Source organism: Orcinus orca, chromosome 14, assembly GCF_937001465.1.
Source record: "Orcinus orca chromosome 14, mOrcOrc1.1, whole genome shotgun sequence".
NCBI lineage: Eukaryota > Metazoa > Chordata > Mammalia > Artiodactyla > Delphinidae > Orcinus > Orcinus orca.
In genome coordinates, this window is record NC_064572.1 from 47,946,943 (window position 1) to 47,969,591 (window position 22,649).

The window sequence follows — 22,649 nt, forward strand, 5'->3', positions numbered from 1 at the left end:
CTCTCACATACCCCACATTGTTGTATTCAATACAATCTAATCTTAGACATCGGATTCTTTTTTCTAGGTTCTAATTAGAGGCAGATTGTAACTGTTGCATTGCAGAATTTAACTGGGTACTGGCAGACACTGAGAATTTGTCATAATTCAAAGGACAAATATAAGAATTTAGTACAGTGCCTTTTAAAATTGATTTCCAAGGAATAATGTTTATCCTTTCAATAGATTTTTCAAAATACTGGTGGCCTGCTTCCCTACCGATCTCAAGAATGTTTGCATGAAGCTTAGTTTTTTGTTCATGAGCCACTTCTCTGTTCTATTGGCATATGGGTCTTGTCTGTCCTGATCAGTATCTTCCACACACTGGAGCCATGGAAGTCGTGTTTAAAAACATTTTGGTGGAAAATGTCTCTTTTGCTTGAAGACAGCATTGAAAAGGTTTGGTCAGAAATATCATAATTTATCCATTCATGTCAATACTGCAGAGCATACATGTACTAAAGTCTATAAAATAAACCATTTAATGAAACAGTTACTCTCAACTCTTAACTGCCAAGGTCATTGCAGAACTTCAGTTAAGATAACCAAATAAGGAATTTAGTATTTTCATAACTTTATCCACATCAGAGAGTTCAGTGGGGAATGTACAAATTTGGTGACTTCAGCTTTAACTTGCCCAATACAAACTAGAAACTAGAAAAGAAAATGGAATTATTTAACGTAGAGGACCATTAGGGGACCAGCAGACCATCTGAAATTGTATCAGCATGAGTAATACTGTGATTACATTTGCATGTGAGATATAACTGAGGATATCCATAGTTTTATGAATATTTTTAAAAGGGTCTGTTACCAAGGAATGTTTAAGAACCAGTACCATTCTGGTAATTCTGTGCATCCAGTAAAGTAGAGAAAGAATGAACACAGAAACAGCCACTCTGCAAATATATGTTTATGCATATCATAAAAGAAATCCATACGCTTACATGTGTACAAATAAATATCCAGCATCTGCTAAATATCCCATTAACTTTTAAAATTCCTACTAACAGACACTAAATTTTCACCAGGTCAGTTAAAAGTGTGCTTTTAGTTTCAATAGCAGAAAAAAAATCCTTGTACTTTCTTGGTTTCCCTAAATCCTTTTATATTCTGGTGATAATATTTCAAGGTTTAGAAAAGTCAGTCATTATAAACCTCAGAAGTTTGTACTTCTGTTAAGAGGAAAAAATAAATAATGAATAGCTACATAATATAGTTAGGAGGATTATATGAATAAATACATGTAAAGCTCTATTTAGAACTTGCTAAATTCACTATAAATATTCGCTATCATTATTATAAAGGAACAAATTATGCTATTCTCTGAACATCTTCAGAAAACAGAAAGATTATTTCTGTAATCTGTAATTCATAAATCTATGGTGTAACTGCTGCATTGTGGTATTTGACTGGGTCTTTGTAGACCTTGATAATTTGTCATACTTCAGAACACAGACAGCATTTTAGAATTTCCAGTCTAATCTAGAATTCCAGTAACAACTCAAAGGGAGTCCCTTGACACACCAGGAAAGACCATGTGAAGAGGATGAAAAGACAAGGTTCAGACTTGGGGAAATATGTGCCAACAATATATCCAACATAGGATTAGTATCTAGAATATATAAAGAACCCTCAAGACTCAAATTTTTAAAAATTCATTTTAATTAGAAAATGAGTAAAAGACATGAACATATCTTTCATTTAGAAGGATATGCAGGTGGCAAATAAGCATGTTAAAAGATTTTCAGTATCATTAGCCATCGAGGAAATGCAACCACAAGGGAATATCACTGTACACTTACCAGAATGACAAAAAATAAAAAATTCTGGGAACACTATATTTTAGTAAGGATGCAGAGAAACTGAATTACTTGTACATTACTGGTGGGAATGCAAAATGGTACTGTCACTCAGGAAAAGTTAGGTGATTTCTCATAAAGCTAAATGTGTAACTACCATATGAAGCAGAAATTACTCTCTTGGACATTTATCCCAGAGAAATAAAAATGTATGTTCACATAAAAACCTGCACACAAATGTCCACTGTAGCTTTATTTATAATAACCTAAAACATGGAAACAACCCAGATGTTCTTCAAAGAATAAATGGTTAAATAATCTAAATATTTCTCAGCAATGAAAGAAAAAAACCACTGATACATGCAACAACTTGGATGAAACACCAGGGAATTATTCTGAACGAAAAAAAAGAGGCAATCCCAAAAGGTTACTTTACTTATAATTCTATTTATATAACATTTTTGAAATGACCGTGTTATGGGTTGAATTGTGTCCCCTCAAATTCATACGTCGAAGCCCTAACCCCGATTACCTCAGAATGTGACTGTTTTTGGAGACAAGACTTTTAAAGAGATAATTAAGTTAAAACGAAGCCATTAGGGCAGGCCCTAATCAAATCTTAACTGGTGTCCTTGTAAGAAGAAGAAATGTGGTCACACAAAAAGACACCGGGTACACACATACTCCAAGAAAGATCATGTGAGGGCAGAGCGAGCCAAGAAGAGAGGCCTCAGAAAAAGTCAAACCTGCTTACTCCTTGATCTGGGACTTCCAGCCTCCTTGGGCTTTACCACCTACTTGTAGTTATGGAGTTGTTCTATATTTTGGCTGTGTGGTAATAGATACACTAACCTATGTACACATGTGATAAAAGTTTATAGAGCTAAATACACAAACAAATGAAAACAAGAAAAACTGGGGAAATCTGAGTAAATTTGGTAGATTATAACAAGGTCAATATCTTGATTGTGATATTATACTATAGTTTTACAGGAATTTACATTTAGAAGAAAAGGGCACAAAGGATCTCTCTGTATTATTTAGTATAAGAGCCTGTGAATTTAAAATTAAACTAACAGAATTTTTATTAAAATATGTATTTTGAAAATAGGGCCCTACATCTTCTCTGTTACAATTAATTAAGGCTATTTTATAATTTGTGTTATTTATTGTTGTTGGGATTTTTTCCCACTTATTTTGCCAGATAATTACTCAAAGGTAGACAAAGACAAAATGGTCTTTATTTGAGGAAAATACAGGTAATTCAATATCACTGAATTAGCAATATAGGTTTATTCTATTTACAAATTATGGGAGAAAAAAGCATCATGTTATCATTGTAGTTTGAATTTCAGCCAACAAATTCTAGTATGTATGTGAAATGTAACTTGCTTACCAACACTTATTTATTCCTTTGTTTGTTTTTTTGTTCGTTTGAAATTATCTTGAATTATATTTTGAGATCTAATTCTAACTGTAGGAATTTAATGAGTCACTTTAATTCTCATCAGTTTCTTGGGGATGAAGGGCAGGGTATTTGAGGACTCTGTGTCTACAGTGTCTGTGAGGGAGGAGTACTAGCTAGTCTTTGTTATCTGAACACACTGAATCCTTTGAGATATGCATTTTACCACTTCACACTCAGTCTTTTATCAAATTAACTTACAGGTAAATCATCCATTTTTACCACTGCAAGGTCTCTAAAGTTGCAGCTTTCTTTTGGTGAATATCATGCCACTCTCAAGGGTGCAGAAAATATTTGGTTGCTCTTATACCCCTCTAGGTCTAAATTAAACTTTATGCAGCTTTTAAAGACTTCGTACTAGTCACAGGTAAAGAAGATATCATTCTACTATATCTGCATTGGGATGAGAGCCAATCTCAAATCTATCTGCAGAAATACTCCACATAATGATATCTGTATGAGTTTTCTATAACTTTGTAAAAAAAAGAAAATCACATTGAAACTTAGTGGATTAAAACCACAGACATATTATATCACCACTGGATCAGGAATCCAGGCTTAGCTATTTCTCTGGCTCAAGAGTCTCTCACAAGGCTGCAAGCAAGATAACGTCCAAGGCTGCAGTTATCTTAGACCATCTCACATGGCTGTTGGCAGTACTCAGGCCCTCACTTCCTGTTGACCAGAGACAAGTTCCATTTCTTGTGGATTCCTCCATAGGACCACTCACAACATGGCAGCTTGTTTCCTCCCAAGTGAGGGCACCAAAAAAAGAAGAGATCTGGCAAGATGGAAGCCATAGTCTCAGGAATGCCATATTTTATTTAAAAGAAGAAAGTTACTAGGACCAGCCCACACTCAAGATGATAGCATTGCACAGGGCCTGACACTCAATGTTGCAGATCTCTGGAGGCCATCTCAGAGGCTTCCTACCACCCTAACCTACTGCCCATATACTGTGCCTGTAGCCTGTGCAAAGGGGAAATCTGGTTTCCCTCAAGGAAGACATAGATCTGCTTTCTCAGGAGAGACATAGATCTCCTCTGCTCTGGAATGTCCCGCTGCCCTTTAGCCTCCTCTTCCTCCTCATACACATAAACAAATTGATCCAAGGATGGGGACAAGTCAAGATATAGACACAAAATTTTGTGTTTCTTCCCCAAGTTTACGATTTCCTTTATCCCTAAGAATTTTTATTTAACATGGAAGTGAGGTAGCTTGCCCCTTCATCTATTTTTTTCAAATCTATTGTTTATGCCCTGAATCCTTCAAGGCTTGGATTTTTGAAACCCAAGACTTCATTGGGTTTCAAATTGGGTTTCATTGACTTCATTGATTTCCATATTTTGCTGTGTCCTCCTTTCTTTGAGGAGGTAAGCATAGAACAATCTAGATCCTGATTAAATAGGGGAAGTATCATGGAGTAATGTCAAGAGTGAGGGAAAAAATTAGCATATCAAAATGCATCAAATTTTCATCTCATCATATAATTTTATAAAGTAATAGTGATTCCAAATAATCACTGTTAAAATTAAAGGAATCTAAATAATGACTTTCAAAAGAATAAATAGAGAAGAAAGGTTACTAAAATGTAAGACTTTTCACAGAAAATTCTAAACAAATTACATTTAATGATGACTTACTAGACCATTCCCCTTCAAAGCAGAAAGAAGGCTTAGATGGTCACTGTCCTCATTGCTGTTTAAAATTGTTTACACAGCAGCGCTATTTACAATAGCCAATGCATGTAAACAACCTAAATGTCCAGTGACCGATGAATGGATAAAGAAAATGTGGCATATATATACAATGGAATATTACTCAGCCATTAAAAGGAATGAAATAATGCCATTTGCAAAAACATGGATGGACCTAGAGATTATCATACTAAGCGAAGTAAGTCAGAAAGAGAAAGACAAATACCATATGATATCACTTCTATGTGGAATATAAAATATGACAGAAATGAACATATCTACAAAACAAAAACAGACTCACAGATATAGAGAACAGACTTGTGGTTGCCAAGGGGGAGGGGGTGTGGGGGGAAAGAGTTTGGGACTAGCAGATGCAAGCTATTATATATAGGATGGATAAAAAACAAGGTCCTACTGTATAGCACAGGGAACTATATTCAATATCCTGTGATAAACCATAATGGAAAAGAATATGACGAAGAATATATATACATATATGTATAACTGAGTCACTTTGCTGTACAGCAGAAATTAAATACAACATTGTAAATCAACTATACTTCAATAAAATTAAAAAAAAATTGTTTAGAAGGCTCTAGCTAATGCAATAGCAAGAAGATGTAAATACTGGCAAGAAAAGAATCAAATATATCTTTACTTGAAGATGATATGCCTGTGAGAAACACACAAAAATTTGGTAAGAAGACAATATTTGTAAATAGTATAGACATATATGCTTAAAGAACATTTATTATATATATATGTATGATTGAAGAGAATCATACATCCCTAGAGGCCATTCCAAAGTTGATAGCTTGAATATTATTTGCATATAAATACACTCATGGCTTATTATATTGTGGAACTGTTTAGTGCATCAGTAGAATTCATTGTAAAGTAAAACAGAAATCAACAAACAAAAATAACTTTTTTTGTATTTTATATACAAATAACTGTGTTCAGATCTTTGTTGAATTCTTGTCACCCTAGACACTCTTGGCTCTGTTTTTCTTCTGTTTCATATTTGTTTTTTTTCCTTCTCTTATTCTATTTCTGGCCTGCCTACACTCAGCCACTTCTTAAATATAGGGATTTTCTAAGTTTCTTGCCTTGTCTTTATTTTACCTTTCTTAACACTGCTCCCATGAAGATCACTTTCAATCTCATTCAGTATCATAGACTCATGACTTCAGAACTTCCTTTCATATGAATAATATTCATATCCTCAATTAGATCTCTCCTGAGAATTCCAGCCTTACCACACACTATAGCCCAGGGATGATATGCAACTCAAACTGTACAGTGCAATACTGAACACACATATTCATTCCTCTGAAAAAAATTAAAACAAAACTTAACTCAGTTTATTATCATGACTTCACTATTTCAGATAAGATCATTACCCATTTACTAATCACACAGGTTTGCATGGTTGAAATCATTCTCGAATTTATATCTATTTCTTTATCCTCTTTATTCTGTCTCTTTGATACTGCTAAAAATCATTATTCATTTTGCTTTTCCACTGTGGTTTTCTTATTTCAGGTCCTCTTTAACTCTCACATAGACTATTAAAGTTTTTTTGTTGATATGTTTTTCTGTCAGTAGTCATGGCCTCCAATACATTCTGAACCCCATTGCCAGATCTGTCTTCCTATTGCAGACATTTTATTCCATCAGACATATTAAAAACAAAACAAACAAATAAACAACAAAGCTCAATTGAATCCCTCTTTCCTATACATTAAGATCTGGGTACCCTAACCTGGCAATTCATGCCCTTTTTAACATCTTATATCTTCCAACTCTTATTCTCACCACCTAAGCTCTAGTCAAACTGAACTACTTATTTTTGTCCCTATACAACTTATCCTTCCTGACCTCTGAGATATGACTTATAAGCCCCCTCTATCTGCAATCCCCTTCAACATCATCACATGCTATAATTTACCTATTCTTTATATACAGCATAAATACCATCTTTTTAGTGAAATTCTCTAGCCAGAGTAACATCATCTTTCTCTGAGCTCCACTAGCACTTTAACTGTGGCATTTTTATAGCATTTATCTCATCTATGTTATATTAAAGTTATATTGCAGACTTGTGAGATGCTGAAGGAGAGGACCCTAAGCTGTGCTCAGACTCTAAACCCATAGAAAGTCTGAGATAATAAGTATATTTTGTTTTTAGCTGTTAAGTTTATGGTAATTGTTGTGCAAAAGTGTAAAAGTAAATACAGATTTAGATGCCTCAAAGTGGGTGTTCTTGTCAGATACCTAAAAATGTGAGAGCAGCTTTGAAATAAGGTAGAGGCCAAAGTAATTTTGAGGAGCATGACTGAGAAAGCCTAAACTGCCTTAAACAACTGTTATTAGAAATATGGACTTGGAAGATATTGCTGGCAAGGGCTCAAAAGGAAAGGAGGAACGTATTTTCAAAAACTGGAGGAAGGGAAGTCTTTGTTATATACTGACAGAAAACTTAGTAAAATTGTCTCCTGCAGTCATATGGGAAGAGGAACTTAAATACAGAACTTGTTATATAGCTAAGGAGATTTCTAAGCAAAGTATTAAAAATGCCACCCTGATTGCTTCTTGCTGCTTACAGTAAAATGTGAAGAGAGATTATTTGAGGGAAGAACTAGTAAACAAAAAGAAACCAGGGCTTGATGGTTTAGAAAACTGTCAGTCTCTCCACATGGCAAAAGCTATTAAAATTAAGTAATTGCTTCTAAAAATGTGGACTAGAGAAAAAGGGAGTATCCATAAAACCTTTTATGGATAACCTAAAACCACAGAAAGATCCAGGGCTTCCCTGGTGGCACAGTGGTTAAGAGTCCACCTGCCGATGCAGGGGACACGGGTTCGTGCCCCGATCCGGGAAGATCCCACATGCCGCGGAGCGGCTGGGCCCGTGAGCCATGGCCGCTGAGCCTGCGCGTCCGGAGCCTGTGCTCTGCAACGGGAGAGGCCACAACAGTGAGAGGCCCGCGTACCGCCAAAAAATAAATAAATAAATAAAACCACAGAAAGATCCAAAGGTCACTGTATTCAGTCACACAGAAACCCTTTCAGGAGACTAAGCATGTGCCTCACATATCCTCTCAAACCATAAGGTCTCTGGGAATCTTAAGGGCATTGCCCCTTGGTCATTTCAAAAGGAGCCAAAGATAGAGAAGGGATTATTGTTCTTAAAAAAAAGTGGATGTGGTCTTTGTACAACAAAGTGAAATTTGAAATACATTGCAGATACCCAAAGTTCTTAAGAAAACTGTCTCAACAGAGACACTGCTATATGGAATTGAAATTGACAGAACACAAAAGGGCAGGACCCTGTTGGACCCTCAAAATGCTATTGGTGCAAAGTCGGTTGATAAAACTATTCAGCTGCAAACATATACAAACCATGTTTTACAGTTTTTCAGTTGTGGACTTTGAGTGAGATGGAAGCAGCTATTCAGAATGTTTATTTTGCAAAGTTTTAAAAAAATGAAGTGTAATTTTTTCTGCTGACAAAATTCACTGGAAGGGACCGTGTCATCTACCTTCTTGTTTGCAAAGATCTTTATATTTTTCTGATATGTTCAAGAGTGTACTTAGTATTTTCTGAGAGGGATGATTTCATGGTCTCCTCTGCATTAGCAGGAAAGAATACAGAAAGTGAAGGAAATGACAACCAAGTAGACTTTTGTGACTGATAGTTATTATAAAAGGCTTTTTGAAAAGGTTGATTTTGTAGTATGTTTACTAACAGTATGCTTTTCTGCAGAAATCTCCCCAGGGTGAGAGATCAGTGAGAGTGAACACAACAGCAATGCAATTTACAGATGTAGTTGGCAAGTCAGAGCCAGAAAGCTTTCTGGGCCAAGAGAGGACCAACTACCACAGCTATTACTGAAACCTTGATCTCCTGGTTAGGATCAGTGCCTCTGACCATAAAGAGTAGTATTTTTGAGGTTTTGGTACAGTTTATTAGATTTTTATTGGTTTGGATGAGTCACTAAATAATTTATTATTGAGTTCTGTCTATGCACTAGTATAATAGGCTAATATAAATTAAACCATACTTATACAAAAATTGTCAATGGCCTCATCACATTCAACATTACATATTTAAAAATCCATAAGATTTTACACAATATAGTAGCTGCCTATATTGTTATTCTTGCTGTGTTCCAACTTCACATTTTATTTTATTTTCTGGCTTCTCCAAATGGTTGAATTCTCCCTTCAGGATATTCAAGCAGTGCAATTTTCTCTGGCTGAAATATTCTGATTTATCCTTCTTCCTGAAACACACACACACACACACACACACACACACACATTCATGAGATTTCAAAAAGCAATTTCTACTCCTCATTTAAGTAACTTCTTTAACTCAATCTAAGTTTGGTCAATCTCTTAAAAAATTTTAAAATGGATAGTGTTTTCCATTCATTGCACACTACATTTCACCATTATTTACTTGTGGGATTTTTTGTTGTACATCTGTCATTCCTATTAGACTCTAATTTCTATGAACGTAAGGACTGTGCCTGTTTTATGATGGTTAATGTGTGTAAGGCACTGTAAAAGGAATGTACAAAGTATTCAATCAATATCTGGGGATGAACTAAATATCAAATTGTTAATAGATATTTTGCATAAGTATATACATTTATATTTAATGTAATATCTCCATTAGCACTCTTCTTTCCCCTTTTTTAGGGGAACTGATATCTTTGGAATTTATTAGAAATTTAAAATTTCTGTTTATGTAATTATACATTGCCAATTTGCAGTTAGCCATTTCCTCTTTCAGTCATGTCCTCAGCTTCCTGACATAGGAAACCTTAATATCCTGGTTAAAGGGAGGAATAATGCAGCAAAATAGGCATATTCCTTAAACAGAAAACACTAAGTCTTGCATAATGTTAGAACCAATAAAGTAATTTTGATTAAACCTCTGAAACTGATTTTTTTATATTGCAATATTTATGCAAGTATAATTGTTGCTCAGCTTTCTCGTCCTGTCTATATTAGATTCTCTCATCCTTCAGCCTGGCTGTAACTGGGAGCCTAGAGGACACATTAGTTTGCTGCTACTCACATGTTTTCAATTTAAGTTTTATCTGTTATCTTCTTTGCATAAATGGCCTCTACATAGCTGCCAATTATCTACAGAGTCCAGAGGAGAATATAGTGGGACTGCTTAATATACTGCATGTACAAAAGTGGGGGTGGGGGGAGAAAGGAAAATTGGAATCATTTAAAATTTTATCTGAATACTCTCTGTTTCCTGACAAAATATACCCAATACTATCAGCCTCTACTTTTCTGGTTCTGTTTTTGTTTTTTATAGCTATATAAATATAAAAATATTTACCAGAATAAAGTGGGAGAAGCCAGGAAGGAAGGCTTCTGGGTCCCTTCAACGCACTAATTAATTTAGTTAAATCAAGAGATTCCCTCTCTTTTTCTAAGTTTCCATGTTCTCATCTGAAAAATGAGTAAAACACATATCTGCGCAAAGTCAGAGAACTAGACCAGGCCATGTCTAATTGAGTCTCTAAGCTCTAGTGTTCCCCATCTTAGCCTAATAAAAAGATAATATATCAAAATGGAGCTACTGCTTAAATCATAAAGCACGAGTCTTATCTACTTTTAGGACCAATGAAATTAAGTTCAAATTGAAACTACAAAACAAACTGTCTTTGTTAAAAGAAATTTAAATTAAAAGTCATTGTGGGTGTCTTCTCTTCACAGAACTAGAATAAATAATCCTAAAATTTGTATGGACCCCCAAAAGACCCTGAAGCAGTCCTAAGAAAGAAGAACAAAGCTGGAGTATCACACTCCCAAATTTTGACTACACCACAAAACTATAGTAATAAAATCAGTATCGTAGTGGCACAAAAACAGACACATAGATCAATGGAACAGAATAGAGAGCCCAGAAATAAACCCATGCTTATATGATCAATTAACTTACAACAGGGAGGCATGACTATACAATGGGGAAAAGACAGTCTCTTCATTAAGTGGTGTTGGACAAACTAGACAGCTGTATGTAAAAGAATGAAACTAGAACATTTTCTCAAACTGTATACAAAAATAAACTCAAAATAGATTAAAGACTTAAATATGAGACCTGAAACCATAAAACTTCTAAAAGAAAACATAGGCAATACACTCTTTGACATCAGGCTTAGCAATATATTTTTGGATCTGTCTCCTCAGGCAAGGGCAACAAAAGCAATTAATGGGATCTAACCAAAAAGCTTTTGCACAGAGAAGGAAACTATCAACAGAACAAAAAGGCACCCTAATGAATGGGAGACTATATTTGTAAACAGTATGTCCAATAAGGGATTAATGTGCAAAATATATTAAGAACTCAATTCAATATGAAAAAGAAAAACAACCAGATTAAAAAATGTGCTGATGACTTGAATAGACATTTTTCCAAAGAAGACATACATATGGCCAACAAGCACATGCAAAGATGCTCAACATTACGAATCATCAAGGAAATGCAAATCAAAACCACAATGAGATACCACTTAACACGTGTCATCTTTTTCATCAAAAAGACAAGAAATAACAAGTGTTGGTGAGGATGTAGAGAAAAAAGGAACTCTCATACACTGTTGGTTGGAAGTAAATTGCTGCAGACACTATGGAAAACAGAACTGGAAGTTCCTCAAAAATTTAAAAATAGAACTACCATATGATGAAGCAATTCTTCTTTAAAAATTATCTTTCCTTTAGCTTGTTGGTTCATTATGTTTATGTGCTCTAATCAATACTGGTTAAAAATGTAAAATATAATTTAAAAATTAAACAAAGACTTACATATTTAATTACTCAGTCTTTCAATCCACTTTTTTTCAAAGTATGCATCATAATACATAAATAATACATTAAAAACAAGTGAATTTTCAATTATTTTACACTCTACTCAAAAGTCTGTGAAATACAGGTCTCTAATGCAAGAGAAAAGATTCCAGTCTTTGCAGTTCTGAGTGAATGGATATGACCCAAGTAGGCAGCGATTCTGAGTTGTCTTTGTCTGAAGGCTGGTGCCTGCTTAAAATGCTGTGTGAGTTGATGACTTTATCCATCCTCCAATAGGAAGAAGATGCAGATGTTGGCAAGAAATAAGCCAAATTTTAAAGAATCTGTAAGAGATCATGAGCATTGAGGTCTTTGGATTTGGCAGCAGAGTACTGGAGAGCCAGAAGAGGGCTAGAAGTCAGGATACCAGGTTTCCTGTTCTGTCTGCATCAAAAGTTGTGCATTTGGGGGGCTTACTTTACATCTTTTTAAAAATAAGACACTTCTAAGAGATAATATTTGAAGGCCATGCCAGCAATGCTTGCTGTTCAATGATTGGGGCACTGAGCATCTGCCTTTTTATTTAGATTTGACTTCCCATATCTGGTTGATCCCCAGACTTTCTACGATGTTTTTGCTAACTTACTAGTTGCCAGCATCCATCACTAAAACTTGGTCTGTGGTGGGGCTTTGGAATCTGTATTTTTTAAAAAACCTCTCCAGAGGTCAACATAGATAAAACAAAACCTCACTAAACTTGGCAGAGACCTGAAACACCTGGTCTATCCTATGCCTCAGAGACATTTTTTTTCCCATTTTAAATTTAAAAATAGGTATATACAGTCCTGATTTTTTTTTTTTTTTTTTGCAGTACGCGGGCCTCTCACTGCTGTGGCCTCTCCTGTTGCAGAGCACAGGCTCCGGACGCACAGGCCCAGCGGCCATGGCTCACCGGCGCAGCCGCTGCGCGGCGTGTGGGATCTTCCCGGACCAGGGCACGAACCCATGTCCCCTGCATCAGCAGGCGGACTCTCAACCACTGCGCCACCAGGGAAGCCAAAAATAAGTATATAAAATTATAGAAAACTTGGAAGACACAATAAGGAAAAAAATCCCAAATCATTCATAACATCAAACAATATAAATACTATTAATATTTTGATTAACTTAAAAATTTTTTGCTAATATAGACCCTATTACATAAAGAATATATTATATATTTACAGTATTATGAAAAAAGATTTATACACTATGCCATTAAGACATAATGAACATTCTCTCATGCCGTTAAAAATTCTTCGAAAATAAAATGCAGTAATTACATTTCTTCCATAATATACAATTTATGTAATGAGTGCTATTTATCATCTAGCTTTAAATTTTTATAATTATAAAAGTTTGTGATAAATACTTTGGTTTGTCAATGTGAGTCCACATCTTTTACTATTTCTTTGGAGTAGAAAGTCAAAGAATTACACTATATTGGAGAAGCTATGTGGAACACTGCCAAAGCCTGCACTGTTTGACATTGCTCTGAGAATGTGAAAGGTAAGAAGGAAATGGGCAAAGTTGTGTAGAAAGTTATTTAAGTACAACTAATAGAACCTTAGATTTCTCCTTTATAGAGAACAACTACAGAGATATGCATCCTCAGCAAGGCTGTATTTCATAAGTAAAAATAGTTATGTCTGGGTAAAGAGACTCTGCATATAACCCCAGTCTTCCTTATTACTTTTCCTCTACTGGCTTTTTGTGGCATCTACAGGCATTTTCAGAAATTTGTTGAAAGCTGTGTCAAGGATGGCTAATGTTTGACAAATGCCACTTTGAAGCATATTTGATTATGTTTTCTGAGATGGATCATTTCAATAACACCAGAAGTATGTTTAATAAACCCAGGTGCATGATAGAAAATAATATGTATCTTGTATGCAGAAATGAACACAATTTTTGAATGTTATAGAAAACCCTGAATTAATACTTCTGAGATAAGCTATCAAGATCAGCTGTTTACCTTGGCTGGAAATAATGTGAAATGTCTTTCTATGGCTTTTTTTTTTTCTTATTTCTAACCAATATTATTTTTTTATAAATTTATTTATTTTTGGCTGTGTTGGGGCTTCGTTGCTGTGCGCGAGCTTTCTCTAGTTGCGGTGAGCGGGGGCTACTCTTCGTTGCGGTACATGGGCTTGTCATTGTGGTGGTTTCTCTTGTTGTGGAGCATGGGCTCTAGAGCGCAGGCTCAGTAGTTGTGGCGCATGGGTTTAGTTGCTCCGCGGCTTGTGGGATCTTTCCGGACCAGGGCTTGAACCTGTGTCCCCTGCATTGGCAGGCGGATTCTTAACCACTGTGCCACCAGGGAAGCCCTCAATATTGTTTTTATTTAATCTCTCGGTGGTTTATTTTCTGAAGGCCTTTCCAATGTCAGTGGTTCTCCTAGATAGGATTTACAATTGGTGACTCTCTACAATGAGAAAAAGGTAGTCCTTTCTACCATTAGCACTCACATCCTAGAATAGACTAAAAATTAAAGAAGTCACTCCAGAAGAATCCATTTTAGTGGTCAGTTCTTAATGACAATTTCTAGACAGTAAAGTTGGTTTGACTGGCAAATAAAGGCAGCAGGGTGAGAAAGGAGTAAAAGTAAACTGGGGATAAACATTTAATCAGCACGTCTATTGTGAAAGATAGGCTGGCAGACTGAAGATGGTCTCATTCCATACCCTATGAAGGGATTCAGGCTCTAGCTGAGCTTGAGCCTTTGTCTACACGCCATGTGCTGGGCTGGTATAAGCAGAGGAGGGTGTTCTGATAGACCATAAATTTGCAGCCTTTTTCAATTATAAATGTGAGCTGGGCTCAAATGATGGAATGCTGAGAACACCAGCTTTTTGATGAGAGAGGATTTTGAAACCAGAAGGCCTTCATCAATCTTCAGTTAAGACTTGTCAGGTAAAACAGGTGACGATTTAATCGTTCTCAGCAAGGCAGTTTGTTGCTCTAAAATGTGTGGTTTTCTTATCGTTTCTTCCTCTGCAATCTACTTAACAGAGGAAGGGTGCCAACCAACATGCGTTGTAAAGAGAGTAGTCTGAGATTGCAACTAATTCCTTGGCCCTGCTAATTGTACTTATACAATGTACACAAATACAATTTGCAATTGGGTTTTTTAATCATACACTTGAAAATTTACAAGAAACTTCCTCATTTCACAGTTAAGAAAAGTCCAGTGAATCCATGTGGCTTGCCTAAGTCCAGACAGCTTATGTGGGGCAGAGCTGGCACTGGAATTCCTCTCCTTACCCCAGGTCCATTTCATTTCATCAAAAAATACTGCCACCTGCTTAGAGTATTTGATGAACAGAGAATATCAGATGCTGCAGCAATTCACAAGCTCTGGAACAACCATAATGCCTTTCAATGACTGTTGACTTGTGTGAATTCAAACCAGTGACCCTGTGCTATTAAGTCATAGAGTCCTCTATCACGATACTAAATGCTTACCAAAAATAAGTGACTTTTCTATTAGTAGCAGTCCACACCCCATAAACATATCAGTAAGTCATATTCTATTTCATTTTCAATATACGTAGGAAAGTAGTTTTATTACTTATTATCTTTTAAAAAGTATTTCCAGCCTAAAATATCTCAACCTTGCCTTCTTCATGTATCTTTCATCACCAGGCAAGGCCCCAGGCCTGTTCCTCATGCCCCTTCTCATATATGTGATTTTGGTTCCTGCAAATGTATGTGCTCACACTGAAGACTAAGGCAGGATTTTGTTTTTGTTTTTATTTTCTAAGATGTCAAATCCTTTGCAGCATTATTCTTATCCTCCTGGATCCACATCTATTTTTTTCATCAATTGTTTTTATTTTGTAGAAAACATTATTTTCTTTTTTTCAAAGTAATGAAGCAGTTATGACATAAGTTTAGAGACTAAACTCAGAGTGAGAGTTTAGCATTTTCTCACCATTACAATTAATTCAATTTCTCAATCTAGTTCATAGTTCCTAGTGTATTCTGTATATTTTAAAATATATTCCAAAGGATATTTTATGACCTGTGGCTTTGAGGGCTTTACATTCTTTAAGGGCTTTACATTTTTATTAATGCAGCTTATCTTTAGATATATATTTTTTGCAAATGCTCTGAATTTACATATCATGTGTTATTAAGTTAGAGAGTCTGTTATCACAAGGACCCAAATCTCTTTCTTAATAAATTAAGTACTTAGAAAAATACACTAAGTATATCCGTGCTTATAAAGTTACTATTTAATTTAGCAATACATTCTTTCCTCTTTTCTTGTTTTATAACAAGAAAATGTCTAAATATATTTCTTAGCAAAAAATATCTTTCACATAATAACTTAAACATTGAGGAAAATAAAGATTATTATAATGCTTTCTAATATAACAATTTTCATGTCAAGAAATAATCACAGAAATTTGAATAATTGTATCCAAATAACGTATAATAGCATAACCAATCATACTGAATTACTTTTGAGTGATACTATAGCACATCCAATTTCTGGACTGGCCATGATCTCTCTCCACTTCAAGCCCTATCAGTGGTTTGAATGCCTCCCGTAGATCACCTCATCCCTCTCCGTCCATTATCCAGCTAGCTCTCACTCACACTTTATGGCTCCCAAACAACTCAGCTCTTCTAGGAAGTTGTAGTAACCCTTGATTAAATACCTTGAGTAATTCTACCAAAAGAGGTGTCAGGTAACATTATGAAACATCATTTAAAATTAGATAATACTAAATAAATGGAGGGAAATACAATGTTTAAGGATCAGAAGATTTAGTATCACAAAAAGATTTTGCTTTCCCCAAATTTGATCTGTTAATGAAATGCAATTCTAAGAAAAATCTTGTTTTTTTATTTTTTAGAAAAATTGAAAGGTTAGTTCTTAGATTTATATAAAAATATGGAAGCGATAGTCAAAATAATTTTAAAGACTATAGGAAATTGTAGCACAACTACCCAATATAAAGTTTTATTATAAATATATGATAATAGAGGTGCTATGGTAATTGCACAAGAATAGAAACACAGACCAATGGAACAGAATTGGGAGTCCAGAAATAATCTCATATATACGTCAGCACTCAATTTGTTGTGATGATGGCCCTGCAGAGCAGTCAGAAAAGGAAAGTCTAATCAATATGGATAAAATATTAATATTGGCCCCTTCTTCTTATCATAAACAAAAATCAATTCAATGTAGATTTTAGAGCTATAAATTTTTTAAATCTAAAAGGTGTTCATGACCTTGGGATAGGCAAATCTTCCCAAACAGGATATAAAATGTAATAACTGTAAATAAAATCACTGGTTAAAAAATGACATTAAAATTAGGCACTTCATTCATCAAAAGACAGGATTTGGGGAATGAAAGGCAATATACAGAGTTAGAAAAGATATTTGTAACATTGAATATAACTCCCAAAGGACTTGTATGAAGAATATGAAAAAGACTTCTACAAATGAGTAAGGAAAAGACAGGCAACCTAATAGACAATGGGCAAAAGACAAGAATTAGCACATCACTGAAAAGGCTATCCAATTCACCAATAAATGTATGAAAGGTGCTCAACTTCATTAAAATCAGGGAAGCACAAATGAAAGTCAAAATGCTATACCCGTACACATCCATCAGAATGGGTACAATTAGAGATACTAACAACACTAAGTTTTGGGAAGGATGTATAGAACTATCATATGAAGCTTATGGACATGTAAAAAGTATATCAACTTAGGAAAATTATTTGTGGCTCCCTAATAAAGCTAAAAACATGGCTCAGCATTTTTCCTACATATATCCACAAAAACGTATATGTCAAAATTATTGGCATAAAGTTGTTCACGATTTTTCATTATCATCTTTTAATGTCTAAAGGATCTATTGTGATGGCCCCTCTTTGATTCCTGATAATCTTCCTTCCCTCTCTCTCTCTCCTCCCCTCTCTTCTCTCTCTCTCTCCTTCTCTCCTCTCCCTCTCCCTCCCTCTCTCTTCCTCTCTTTCACAGGCAACCACTCTGCTCTACTCTAAGCTTCTCCAGAGTTCATTGTCTCTGTCCTCTTGGTTCAGCTCTTTATTATATAGATCCAAGTAGCCTCTGCCTTTTTCAGTATTTCTTCTTCCCTCGTTCCCAGGTACCCCAGAATCACAAAACTTTTGGGGCCTTAACCCGCAAGCAAGAAGATTCCTCCTTAGAAATAGAGAATTACAAACATTCATAATTGAATATCTTTTTATTCCTCTCATATTTAGACTAAAATTCCAAAAGTTCCTAGTAACATTTACTTATGGAAAGAATAACAGCTGAAGACAGCACTAACTATCAGTATGTTGTGACTTAGATTTTCAGACACATTTGGGAAGTACAAACTGCAGGGAGAGGGAGACGGAGAAAAAAAAAAAGATCATAAAAGTTTTAATGGGGAGAGTGTCATTTTTCATGGGAGGTGGGAAAAGTGCAAGACTCCAACATAAAGAAAAATAAATGACCGTGTATTTGATAAATGGAAAAGAGAACCAGATAAGGAAAAGGGAAACATTTTATTTTCCAATTTTGCCTGTGCTAAATTGTCTATTCCTTACCTCTAGACTTATAAAGAGAATAAAGCTTTAAATATTCTTCAAGTTTTAGCCAGCTTTGTTGGTAGACTGATCACTAAGAAGGGAAAACAAGAAATTAAGTAACCAGTATATCAAGTATAACTGTTAAGTCAACAAAATAAAATGTTGGAGCATAGACTACATAAAAAAGTCTGCATTTATAAAAGTGCTCACTTTATAATTTTCTATTGTAATACTGGCTTTGCTAATACAATATTTAAGAAAAGTGTTTGATTTTCTTTCTCTTTTATTATATTCCTTATTTTCACATAACTTATAAATATTCAGGATTCCTAAATTAAGAAGCTTCTCATCACAGCACAGTAACTGCTCTTCATCAATACTCAGTCTTAATAGTTTGAAACATCCATTCACGGTGCTTTCAATATGTATCCATTCATTCATGACTCATTCAATCAGGTCAAGTATACGAATATGAAACCCACTGGAATGAAGCCATAGTAGAAATTCAATATTTCTACTATGCAATAATTTCCAGCAGCAATGGAAACAGGCAAAAGAGGTTACTTTACAAACCTAGAAGGAGGTATGCATTGGTGGGGAGAGAACAGAATTAAAACATGCACTCAAAGTAATGATCACAGCATGCTAACATAACACCTAATATCCCACAGGGAAAAAATCATTATATACATTGATAATACTACAGTGCATGATTAGGAACTTTGTCTGGGGCTTCCCTGGTGGCGCAGTGGTTGGGAGTCCGCCTGCCGATGCAGGGGACGCGGGTTCGTGCCCCGGTGCGGGAGGATCCCACATGCCGCGGAGCGGCTGGGCCCGTGAGCCGTGGCTGCTGGGCCTGCACGTCCGGAGCCTGTGCTCCTATACCAAGTTAAGTAATTTAAATCTAGAGTAATTTCAGAAGATCTCAATGGCAAGCTTTGGCAAAGTCCCAAGAGTGCTTTATATTATGCTGAGTGGTAAAAGACTTCACAGAAAACTTTAATAATCTCAAGGTTGGAATTGAATAATTTTAATATTTAGGACTTTAAAAACAAAACGAATGTAAATAGACATTCTAAGGTAAATACCCTCTTCTAAAACTGTTAATTCTCTTAGCATTGTTTCTGCATCTGTTAGCATAATCAATATTTGGAGTCATTTTTACAATACGATATATGAGGTCATTTATTTACTCATTATAAAAGCATTTAGTGTATAGGTACTATGGGCAAGTTTTTTGTCGGAAGGGATAAATATAAAAATTCATGAAATACTTTTTATGCTCTCAGGAACCACAGTCTACTCTATTTGTTTAAAATTTTGTAATCATCAGGGCTATTCTCTCATATTCCAGACAAATAGTAGGATAGAACTTCTAAGCTCCCTAGCAGTTAGGCATGGACATGTGCCTTCCTCGCACTAATGATATGTAAGCTGAAATGTCTTGTGTTTTGTCTATGTGAAGACTGTTTCTTTACTCTTCATGTGGTAACAGATGAAGTTCCAAATGTGGATACTTCATCAATCTGGGGCCCTGATTAAAAACAATGTCAAGTAGAGCCCTCTGCCACCCAAGATGGCTATGAAATCTGAACAGGAAATAAATTAATATTTGCTGCTTTAAGCTTTCAGTTTTACTGTTGTCATTGTTGTTACAGCATAATTGAATACACTTATTTTCTTTTGTAATCCTAGTTATTTGCATCTCAAGGATCCTCTAGGTAGTTCTATCCATGAGCTTTTCTGTATTCTGGATTCCTAGGTACCAAGCAGCATAACCAGAACCATATCCATACCTATATGAGGTAGAGAAAGAGAAGTAATAGGCTATTCCTGATGGAGAGGGACTGGGGTTACATGGAGAGTCGCTCCCTTGGGATCTGTTTGCAACTATAGGGGAGATTGAACATGGAAAAAAGGCATGAAATAAATAGATGTCAAAGAGAGTCTGCAGCAAAGAAAATAAAGGACAGAGAAGGGATTGAAAAAGTACTGCAACTGTGGGAGAGATTCAGAACTCCAAGTGGATGAAGAGTGAGAGGAAGTAGGTCCAGAGGAAATGAGGAAGCCTACTGTAAATTTTACACAATAGTATTATTAGAAGCAAATATCAGCTAACATTTATTGAGCATTTACTATGTGCTAGATATTTTGCTAAATACTTTTCACATTTAACCTCATTTAACTCTTATAACAACCTTAATGAAATATTGATGGATACTATTATTTCTGCTACTTTAAAAATGAGTGAGCTGAAGGTCAGAAAATTTCAATAATTTTCCTAAAACCAGAGAGTTATTAGGAGAAGCTAGGACTCAAATCCTTTCAGTGTGTATCTAGAGTCAGTACTTACATAACTGCCAGTTATATTTCCTAAATTAAAACAACAAGGAAGAGATCAATGGACTTTCTTTTACTAGGGATTATAGCGAGACTTCAGTCTCTGCTTTTGCTTAAATTTGAGATTTCAGGAAGATTCTCATTCCCTTTTCATATTTCTCTTTCTAATTTAGTTCCTATGAGCTGCTTATACCAAATCTAACTCTACTGGTACTTGTGTAAAATAAAGCACTCAAAGATGCAGAATTGTTTATAAGGAATTGTTGACTCATACCTACTCAACCTGAACCCCCAAATATTGATTCTGATAGCACCAGATAGGGGCCATCACATTCTGGGGCCTTTTATGACTTGAAAGTATAAGGAAAAGGAAAAAAATAATTGCTTAAAGGCTGAACTTACTCTTTGAAGGAGAAGTATGCACATTTTACCTCTTTATTCCTAAATAATAATTTTTTTACTTTAACATTTTTGATAGTGGTTCCTATTTTTATTGCCATTAGGCTTAATTTTCCTCAGCTAGTCTAGCAGTCTAGCAGGAGTAATAGTTTGAATGCTTGCCTAGTGATTTTTGAAAGTCTATTTTGCCTCTGACAATTATTACAAAGCCTTAAACTTTGTAAAATTTTAATATTGTTTTTAATATTGATTATTTTAAAAATTGATTTCTCTGGAAGATATAACTGCTCAAATATCCCCCCATCCCCCAGCAGCACAAACATTGGATAGGACCTAGTCATTAAATGCCTTCAATACATGGAATATCCATGCTTTGCAAAATATTTTCTGCAGCTACCTAAAATTCCCTTTTTGTTTTTTTGTTGACTCCGTGGTTCAGCAGCAGAAAGAATTTCTTAGTTTGGTATAAAGGAAAGAACTGCTGGATTGACATGAAAAGCTACTGATTCTATGTTACTCCTATATTTCACTGATAATCTGTGTTCTATTCTATGATTTCACAGCCCGAAGTTTTGCTTTGTAATTATGTCAGGCTAGTTATGTGTTTGAGATACTTAATCATGGCTTACAGCAGGGATAGCAAATGGGGTTCATTAACTGAGCCACTATTAGACATTTGGGAGTGATTACCTATCCCAGGCTCAAGAGAAAAACGAGTGGAAAAATGTATTATTATGTTTACCGTGTACCATGGTTGTAGGAGGAGGTAAGACAACCTGAATATATTATTATTTCTCAGACTTTCCATATATGAGAATATTAACTTATAAAGAAATTCTATTTGTCTTAATTTTTGTTGTACATCTCACTTTTATATTATCAGAATTTAAAGTTATATATTATGCTCATCTTGTAATGTAGTTTGAAATTCGAGCTTCACAATTAAAAACAAGCAAAGGTTAAAAAAAAATCCTTATACTTCTAGGAAAAATCGAAATCTAGGAAATGTTGCGTCAAGTGTCTGCATCAGTCTCTGGCCATGCTTACTGCTGTCAACAGAAGAGTGTCAAAGACAATTATCATCCTAGTGAAGGAGGCTGATTCCTGTCTCATTTGTCAGCGACAGCAGAATATGAGGTACAAACTTCCCTAGTTTCTCCAAGTCCAGAAAAAGAAAAAAAGAAATGTCCATTTGACAACACATAAAATCCTCATCAATAAAGAGTAGCAGCAGGGCAGGGGTGGGGTGGTTATCTGCCTTCTCCTACTATTGATTTACCTCCTTCTGATCTCAACTTCGACATATCATCTCCCTTTCGGGGAGTAATCTTTTCACTTCTGTATTTTCATTCTCCCTGAACATTCTCATTAGCATTGATGCTAGGTCTTGTTGTGAAACTATTATGTTTTACAATTTTTCACTGTGTGATAAGCAGTATAAGCCCATGCAAAGCCAATACAGTCTGTTGTAGGCTCTTAGATGGAA

At 35.2% G+C, this 22,649-nt stretch overlaps 1 long non-coding RNA gene across 1 annotated transcript in view; it reads right to left on the reverse strand.

Annotated features, from left to right (window-relative positions):
• Positions 1–6,281: 6,281 nt before the first annotated feature.
• LOC125960950 (uncharacterized) overlaps positions 6,282–22,649 on the reverse strand; it is a 69,769-nt gene continuing 53,401 nt past the window's right edge. Inside the window, exon 3 of the long non-coding RNA XR_007471147.1 lies at positions 6,282–6,335. This is a non-coding gene — a long non-coding RNA (uncharacterized LOC125960950). The remainder of the gene's footprint in view (positions 6,336–22,649) is intronic.